The sequence below is a fragment of the Varanus komodoensis genome, unplaced genomic scaffold (genome assembly GCF_004798865.1).
Source record: "Varanus komodoensis strain SLA01 unplaced genomic scaffold, ASM479886v1 scaffold9, whole genome shotgun sequence".
Taxonomy (NCBI): domain Eukaryota; kingdom Metazoa; phylum Chordata; class Lepidosauria; order Squamata; family Varanidae; genus Varanus; species Varanus komodoensis.
The window spans coordinates 10,311,199-10,321,158 of record NW_025336598.1 but is presented as its reverse complement, the minus strand read 5'-3'; the positions used below and the strand labels follow the sequence as shown (position 1 = coordinate 10,321,158).

General features: G+C 40.2%; 1 long non-coding RNA gene across 1 annotated transcript in view; it reads right to left on the bottom strand.

Annotated features, from left to right (window-relative positions):
• The window catches only part of LOC123017262, a 731,707-nt gene that overhangs the window by 600,780 nt on the left and 120,967 nt on the right, over positions 1-9,960 (bottom strand). The window contains exon 2 of the long non-coding RNA XR_006413564.1: positions 4,709-4,715. This is a non-coding gene — a long non-coding RNA (uncharacterized LOC123017262). The remainder of the gene's footprint in view (positions 1-4,708; positions 4,716-9,960) is intronic.

The following is a 9,960-nucleotide window of genomic DNA, read 5'->3' as shown; positions in this document are numbered from 1 at the left end:
TTTATTTATTTATTTATTTATTTATTTATTTATTTATTTATTTATTTCTACACCAGAGGATGAAAACATTGTGAAAAGGCCCTGTGAACTTCTGTGAGGGGCGAGTCATGAGTGCACAATCAATGGATTGGATAGAGAAGCCCTGATCAGAATGATGAAGTCTGAATTTAAAAAAAAAATTCTACACCTAAATATGCCCCAAACAATTTTGAAAGCATAGTAAAACAACTGGATAGAAAGAAATATCCCCACAGGTGACAATTGCAAAAATGAAGTTAGTCCAAAATCAGACAGCTCTAAATTGGCTGGATTATAACACTATTCCATAGCAGAAGTTAAATTGTTAATATCTAAAATTACACAGGACATATGGAAACATTATCCTCCCAATAAGACAGATTTCACATACTACCCACATATTCATAAGATTCACTCCCAGGTAGTCTATTTTTGGTACACCATTCTTCCTGAAATCTATCAACAGCATACAAATTGGTATCATAACTTAGGAAGGCTGCACACCACCCTCCCCTTTCTATAAAAATGAAGTAAAAGCTAAAATCCAGGGGACCAGTCATTGCTCAATAATAGAAAGTAGCATGCAGAAGGTTCAGGCTTCAGCATCCCTAGCTTTTCTTTTTCTTTTAGTCAGCTGGTAATGTTGAAGACCTTTGCCTGAGACATTTGAGGTCTGCTCTTGCCTAGTTCGGGCTAGACAGACAAGTAGGTAGTCCACTTATACATGGTAGCTTCCTGTGTTCCTATCATTTGAAAACTTGAAAACTTTTTACTGGAAACAATATCAGACAACATTTAACAAATTTTCCTTTACAAATAATTTGCTCTGAAGAATCATACTCCTAAACAAATTTAGAATCAACTTCTAAATAAACAAACTTACTTTAAGCAGTAAAAAGCAGGGAAAATCTTAGCAGATAAAGTATTAGAAGCTTAGGTTTCCAAAACAGTTCTGCCTATATGATACATCACTTTAGAAATACTACTAGAATTTGTATACACACATAATTTGTATATAAATCAGGTATTCAGATCCTAATGCTATGTACAGATTTATGTCAGCTTCAAATACCCTTTTTATTACAAATATCCTTTTTATTACAGGAAAACACATTTTAGGAAATCAGGAAATGTAAGAAGTAATTAATGCACTGAAATGAAATACAATTCCTGAACAGAATGGCTTATCTTTGAAATTCCATTGATAAATTGCTCTGAAACTGGCACTATATCTAGTTGTAGTCTACAGAATATGCAAAAGACAAAATGAGATCTTCAATCAATCAATTGGTCATTGACCAGCCAATAAAATGAGATCTTTTTCTTTCTTTGACCCATACAGCAGTAATAGCTGAACTCAACAGAAGCAAGCCAAATGTAGAATATCATTAACCAATATTATTATGGAACTATTAAAAAAGCATACCTTTCTAACAGTTATAACAATAATAGCTGGATATACTCACACAATTCAGGCAGGAATTGTTGCTACTGATTCATTTTGACCATTGAGAACTATCAGTGTTATACATCACTTATCAGTGTTTGTTTTTCGGCGCCAGGCAAAGACCTTTTTATTCAAGCGGCATTTTAACTGTTAACATTATTGGTTTTATTTGGCCAGGGCGGCTTATTTTATACTGTATTGTTGTATTTTAATTTAATATTTATATTTTTAATTTATATTATAATTATTTTAACTTGATGATGTGAGCCGCCCCGAGGCTTCGGCGAATGGGGCGGCATAAAAATGTTTTAATAAATAAATAAATAAAAGGGAAAAAAGCAGCTTTAGTGTTAGCAACAGGGAGAAAACTTTTAACTACCAAGAATGGAAAATTATGGTATTCTTTGTGTCATTCTAAGTGTCGCTCCGGAATAAGTCTAGTGTCAATTAGATGGTTAAATTTATAATATTACTTAAGAATTGGGTATCGTTAGTATAATTTCATTTTGAAAATGGTGCAGGACAAAATACTTTGTCTTCTCTTGTTTCCATTTTTCCATTGAAATCCTGCCTGTAGCAATTCGATTAATTCCTAACTTATCTGGCATTATATTTCAGAACAGAAATAATAAAATTTCATTATATGTTGATGGCATTGGGTTGGATGTAAGTTTTTCCCTTTAGGAACTTTTTTCCCATTTATGGAAGGAAATGGGAACTAGCAAAATCTTCCCACTAGGCTCCAATTTTATCAAGTTTCCCTTTTCTTCTGAAGCTTATAATGCCACTCTGAAGAATTCCTCTAAATATCTTGGGGGCAATGTTAAGGGCTGTCTACAGGAAAGAAGTATGGACTGGAAAAAATGCCATCTTTCTTCTTTCCTCCAGTGCCACCAGAACTCCACTAAGCACAAATCTGGAACCAGTCCCTTTATATATCAGTGTCTAAGCTATTATAGTCTTGTACAATGGAAACCTATGCATGCAAACTTAAAAGACCCACTGAGTGTAATAAAGTTTACCTAACAACAGAGTAGTTGGACCTAGGATTGCAGCCTGCAATTTCAGTTATGTACATACTTACTTGCAAGTGAGTCCCATAAAACACAGTGGGAATTACTTCTTAAGCCATAAATATGCATAAGATTTCACTATTGGTCAAATTACTAACCTGACACAACTATGGTAACTGTATCAAAAATCCAAAATTACATATTTGAATAGATCTTTAGAATTGGGATATAGATTGTGAGCTTTTCACTGCATCCCATTTGGACTATTTAAATTCTGTTTATTTTTAAACAAAGCAAGAAAAAATAAAATAAAATGTTAACTATACATCCTATACCCTGGAAACAAAAGGAAACAAAATGTTTAAGAATTGTCTGAAATGGATATTTAATTATTTTATACAATGAATTTAGTAAAATTGTAGGAGTTTGAATTGGTTTTAACTGTTATTATCTTAATTTTGAAAAATTTTCTTGGTACATATGAAGGTACAGTGGTACCTTGGCTCACGAACTTAATCCGTTCCATGACTCTGGTTGTGACCCAAATTGGTTGTGACCCAAGTCATATTTCCCCATAAGGTTCAATATAAATAAGGTTAAACTGTTCTGGCCCCTCTGAATGTGGTTGTGAGCCAGTTTTTGGTTACGAGCCAAGTCACATTTCCCCATAAGGTTCAATGTAAATAAGGTTAATCCATTATGTAACAATTTTTTAAACCAGAAATTTTGAAACAAAGTGACAAAGAACAACAAAGTAACAAAGTACAGTACAGTACAGTACAGTGGAGAACACTAACCTAGGTGGGGGGGAGGTTATTGTTTGGAGGGAGGGTCCCCCTCCATAAGGACACTGGGGAGATCTCTTTCAAGGGTTTCCTCCCTTCTTTGTCTCTCAGCTTCAGGGTCAATTTTGGTGAAAAACCTGTCTATAGTCACTTGTTTTTTCCTGTACTGCACAACCCTCCAGAAATGAGAGACCATGTTATCGTTCATCAGATTCAACACTCTGTTCGTTACAGTTACGTTGGGGTGGTGCTTCTCAAAGAAACCCTGCAGGAAAGACGGGCGCAGCACAGCACAGCCATGAACATGCATGTATTCCCTGCACGAACGCAACTGCGATTGTGGCCATCTCCCCACTCGGGGGGAGGGGGAGAGATGGCTGCGATCTTGGTCGCCACCCAAAGCGGAGTTCGCGACCCAAGTCAAAATTCTCATGAAATTTTTGTTCGTGACGCGATTTGGTCGTGAACCAAGGCGTTCGTGAGCCGAGGTAGCACTGTATTACCAAAATTCTGTTTTTGGCTCTGCTTATACTAATTATAACTCATTTTGTTAAAGGGCACACTGTCTTTGATTAAATCTGAGCAAGCTAGAAAAAATAAACATCAGTTTTCAGCTAAGGGATGCATCTCAATACAAAACAGAGAGTGATGTTATACATCATAGTACTGATTTCTTCAACTGACTTATACCTGTCGAACAAACCGACTGCTGTAACAGCAGTCACTGGATATTCCTTTTCCTAAAAAATATTGGTTTAACCTTAGGTCAACCCATAATTATAATTTTCAAAGCTATTCATTTCAGGTTTATTGAAATATTGGATCAATGTAAGGGTGCTTGAGCCCCATTCAGGCATTACACATATAGAGGCCATGGCAAACTGTGCTTCACACCCTTGTTGCGTGTTAATTTAAGACCAAGATGGTGCCCTGCAGATCCAGTTTGGTTACCAGCCAGATGGACAAAATTCCTCTTTTGTATGTATGGCTCAGGCTCTGCTGGAAGAATGGTGAAGCAATTATTGAGGTTCAAGAAATAGTGTAGCGGAGGGGGCTGGCAGCTTTACCCTGCCTATGCTTTTGAACTCATGAATGAAGAGTCATTCTGCAGAAGGGAGGTAGCAGAGCAACTGCATTTTTGAGGTTGGTTTCTGATTGACAGATTATAGTTTCAAGGAGACAGTATTACATCTGTAACAATGTGCAGAAGCACAGACTATGGCAGTGTGCTGGGTTATGTTATGGACTGCAGTTCCACACTGGCAACAGATAATGACTTAGTTTGAATGTACCAGCAATTCTTGGGCTATTTAACCCACAAATGCAGATACCTAGGACAAAGATGTTGCCTCTCATATACTTGGCAATTAAAAACCCAGGAATGGTGCTGTACCTGGGTTATTACCATGATGCCGGAAACTGAAAACTCCAGGTTGTTTAGAAACTGAATAACTGAGAAGTAACCCAACAACTAACATGATTTAACTGTGTGATGCATAACCATTAAGCAACAGAAGGTTTCCTGGTTTGGACCACATAACAACCCAGGTACAGAACAATTTGAAACTCAACTGTCAAGAGCTTGGTCCTGACAACCCATGGTTTAGATAATTCAAGGATTGTTGTTCTCTGTGAGTTGGGTCTCTGTGTAATACTACAGAGCAGATTTATTCCAATTGTCAAAATATCATAGAATAAGCCGTCTTAACATTTTGAATAAGGCTCTTGATTTGTTTGTTTGTTTCTGTCACCAAATATGTAGCTGGCAGACAACATACAAAGGTGATGGGTATTGTACTCTTTTTCCAATAACAACTTTCCACCCACAATTACAAGTTCATATGTTGCTAAAAAATTCCAGAAGTCTGATTTAGTGGTGCTGTGTGGGCAGTGCCAATGAGCTGTTCTAGAAACGAATGGCATTAAAGTTACTCACATTTATAGATTGACTGAAGCAAAGCGGGCTGATAGGTTTGGGGGCTTAGTTTGAGCTTAGCTCAGCTCAGGAGCTGTTTGCAAGTCAAAGTCTCAGCCTAAAATATGTGAAGGGGGATATTAATTAGGGTTTTTTTCAACACACCTATGTGCCATGCTCCATAGGTAGCTTTCAGTATCCAGACAGTACTAAACTGCAACATCAGCACAGGAGGGCTGAAAAGAATTTTACAATGAAAAGAGCAAGTGTGCAATTCTGTGGCCTTCTTGGAGCTGGAATGATGAAGCCTGAGCTCCTCTGCTGCCCTCCTCACAGCCAGCATGGAAAGAACTGTGTCTCTGGGCATCACAGGGGGCGCAAAGGGGCATGTCAGGGCCCAGAGAGGGTGGAAGCAGATTCCTGCTGGCGTCCCGGACTCCTTCCTTCGCCCTCCTTGGCACTTTATCTAGATAAAATACATGGCACAAACTGAAGTGACAATCACTGTGCACTGGGTGGACAAAAGCTTCAGAGACAAACATGCATCTGAAGGTGGAGAGGGCACTGGGCACTGAGAGGGCGTTTTAAGCTCTTAAGACACCTTAAAAGGCCTTAAAGAGTCTGGGAAAATTAAAAAAGACATTTGCCTGGTACTGGTGTGACCATGTAGCTACCAGGTTAGCCTTCTCTTGGGAGTCATTCCACAGCCTGGATGTCAGTTTGCTTTGGCACTTTCTTCTAAGGAGATTTATCTTACTCTAACTCTGGTAATGCATTTTTCAGTCAGGCATGCCTGTTCTGGAAAAATGTGGTGCAGTATACAATTTTTTAAAAATCCTTTAACATGTTGTATTAAGAGCTTTCCACATTCACTCAAACACCAAAAAACCCCTAACAGACTTACTCGGGCAATAGGCATCAGGTAGGGCATCTTGTGCTGGGGTGAGTCCCAGCTTCACTGCTGTGTTGGAGCTGGATGGTCGTTTGTGGGGGATCTGGTCTCAGATTTGTCTGTTCACTGATACGGGCACAGGAAGTCATGCAGACTGAGCCATTGTTCCACATTTTAAGCAACCAAGATCATCTAAACCAGTGGTTTTCAACCTTCCCAAAGTAGGGACGGTGAAAACAGGAAAACCACCTCTGCAACCACTGAGGCAGAAACAAAAAGCACCATACACATAATACAGTATTCTGTGTATTAGTTTCCAAACACAATACCAAAAAAAAGAAAAGAAAAGAAAATTATCCAAAACAACCAGAAACCGAGCAATAAAAAATGCCAACAAAAGAACAAAATACTGAAATCAGCATGGCATGGCTCCCAGCTGGCTCCCACTGAACCATCTCTCCCCTGGCAGCACCAGCGCATCCCCCTCATATGTGATGCCAACTGAGAAAGAGGTGGTAGAGGTCATCCAGCTCCCATGCTGGTCCGCTGCAGCCATCCCATGGATTGGCAGGAAATCTGGCGAACTGGTGGTTGAAAACCACTGATCTAAACAGAATGAAAGAGTTGAAGTCCAGCTACAACTTTAGAATAGCATGCAGTTTGGTCTCATTCTACAACTACAGATGAGCATAGGTTTAAAAACAAAACCAGCATTCCTATGCCTAACTATTGTACCCAACAGGGAAGAATGGAATGGAAGCTGAGTGTCATATACACTATAGTTATAAAAGCCCACAAATGTTTCCATTCTACCAACTAAAGGGAGCCATGTAATTCAAAGAAGTATCAACACTGAAATTCTCTGGGTATAACCTAACCTATTTATTGTGTGATTTAATTTTTAGGATAGATAGGAAAGTTGAATGGGACATTTTATATTTGTTCGTATTTGGAACTGCAGATGGGGAAGAGGCCACTGGGGAAGGAAATCATGCACACTGCTCCACTTGGAAGCAGATGAAGATCATTTGACCTTGACAACAAGCCTTGCTCAGTGGATTATTTGCAGGCAAAAGAAATCTAAAACTTCTATTGTACACAGGACTTTAAGAAATTTGGTACAGAAGCATTTGTATCTGTAGAGCCATGCTGAATATCAGAGTAGGAGTAAAGAACAGGGGTGCACCTTCCCTAATGTTGGATGATGGTTTTGAGGGTTCTACAACCAGTGGACTAGTGGACTTAAGCTTTGCAAAACTTTGCCTGTCGTGTAAGTGTTTGACAGGGATCAAGCATTCGTCTACTTTTTGCTCTTGTTAGAAGTTTCTGTGATAACCCTATAACCTCCCACTTTGCCTCCCCAGCTTGACATGAGAAAATTATCCACAGCAACAGGTCCGTTGCAACCCCAGCCATCCATGTTTGAAGCAATAGCTCTTGTGATGCAAAAAACATGCAGACTTTCTAGAATAAGTCAAAGGAAGTATTTTGCTACAAAATTTCTGTAATAAAAAGAGTTTCACAACTGGCAATTTCAGAAAACTAAACAAGCCATCATTATATATACTGTGCATCCTCTTAGATACACACCTTAACATGGTGAGGTGGTTTTAAGAGTATTGAACAAGCTGAAGGCAATGCTGTCAGAGGCCAGAATAGTCTCACAAGGCTGATCTCCTAGCAGGGTCGCTTGAGGTGGAATGGTCATTGCTGAAGCACCAGACTTACGAGGCATCCACCCTCTTCAGGATTAACAACCACATCAGCAGAAGAGAATGGATCTCTCTAATGGTGATCAGTCCAGAGAAACTTCTGAAGAGCAGCAGTGGTAGTTGAAGGCAGCACTGGTAGAGGATCTTTCCAGACAACAGCAGTGACATTTAGGCTAATTCTGGTTAGTACTGTGCAGAAGGAGTAATCCACTTCTGAGCTTTCTTATTTTGAAAACCCTATGATGAAACAACCCAAAATGAAATAAGAGATACTGTCAGAAGATGAGACCCCCCTCCACCCACAGTTTGGAAGGCACTTTGAGAGCTACTGCAGAAGGGCTAATGACAAATACAAGTGGCGCTATCACTAATGATGCTACTAGAACAAAACTGAAAGGAAGTCTAGTGGCCAGCATGCAGAGAGCTGAAAGGGAAGTCTTGATGCTGCACAACACATACAACTGGGACATGGGACATGAGAAGTATGAATCAGGCAAACTGGAAATCATTTAAAGCAAGAAATTAAAACAATGAAGATCACTGTACTTCTCTGCCAACATAGGGAACTAAAGTGGACATTTCCAATCAGACAAACAAAAAGCATTTTACTCTGGAAATGCCAAACTCAGAAGGTATGGAGTGGCTCTAATACTGAGGCAAGACATAGCACAGGCAGTAAGGGTCCATAATGCAAAGTCCAATCAGAGGAAAACCTATCATTCAAGTCTATACTCTAACAACAGATTCTGAAGAAGAAATTGAAAACTTTTATGCAGGTGTTCAAGAGGAAGTTAATAACATATCAAAACAAGGCATGTTGCTATTTCTAGGTGACTGGAATGCGAAAGTAGGGAAACAAAGCAGACTCAAATGTTGTAGAAAAATATGGCCTAGATGTAAGAAATGAAGCAGGAGAATGACTCATAGAATTTTTTGAAACCAAGAACCTGTTCATTACAAACACATACTTCAAGCAGCCATTCAGATGATTGCATACATGGACTTCACCTGAAGGCCAATACAGAAATCAAATGCATTATGCAATTAATAGCCAAGGGTGATGCATTTTTACTGCCAAAACAACACCAGAAGCAGACTACAACAGTGACCATCAGCTCTTAATTTCAAAAGATAGAGTCAAGCTAAAAAAGATTGCCAAAAGAAATGTGGTGCCAAAATATGACTTAAGTAGCATCCCTGAAGAATTTAAAGTCCACATAAAGCACAGGTTTGCATTGCTTAATTGACCGTGAGGCTGAAGAACTGAGGACTGAAATGAGAGACATTTTTGGGAAAGATGCCTGTAGACAATTCCTGTAGCAACAAGAAAGAAGAAAACCTCTCGTTTTCCACCAATCCAGGTGAGGCAGTGGCTGTGCTGAACCGGTGCCTGGCCGAGGTAATGGGCTGGATGAGGGCCAATAAACTGAAGCTCAATCCAGACAAGACGGAGGTCCTGTTGGTTGGCGGATCGGGCTTCGGAGAGGGTGAATTGAACCTTGTCATGCATGGGGTTGCACTCCCTCTTAGGGACAAGGTCCGCAGCTTGGGAGTGCTCCTTGACCCAGAGCTTTCACTGGAAGCTCAGGTAACAGCAGTGGCGAGGAGCGCTTTCCTCCAGCTTCGGCTGATTCATCAGCTGCGCCCCTATCTGGAGAATGACTGCCTTGTGACAGTGACACATGCATTGGTGACTTCCCGTCTCGACTTCTGTAACGCACTCTACGTGGGGCTACCCTTGAAGATGGTCCGGATACTTCAATTGGTCCAAAATAGAGCTGCCAGGCTGCTGACGGGGACTGGACGTTATGTTCACATGACTCCAGTTCTCCGTCAGCTTCACTGGCTTCCCATTGAAGTCCGGGCCCAATTCAAGGTGTTGGTAATGACCTATAAAGTCCTAAACGGCTTGGGTCCTGGTTACCTGAAGGAGCACTTACATCCTTATATGCCCAGCCGCCCCCTGAGATCGGTGGGAGAGGCCCTTCTCCGGGAGCCCTCCATGGAAGAAGTTAGGAGGGTGGTTACTCGGAGGAGGGCTTTCTCAGCGGTGGCGCCTAAGTTATGGAATGCGCTCCCCAGACAGGTCTGCCTGGCACCGTCGTTATTTGTTTTTCGGCGCCAGGCGAAGACCTTTTTATTTAAGCAGTATTTTAAATGTTAATATTATTGAATTTT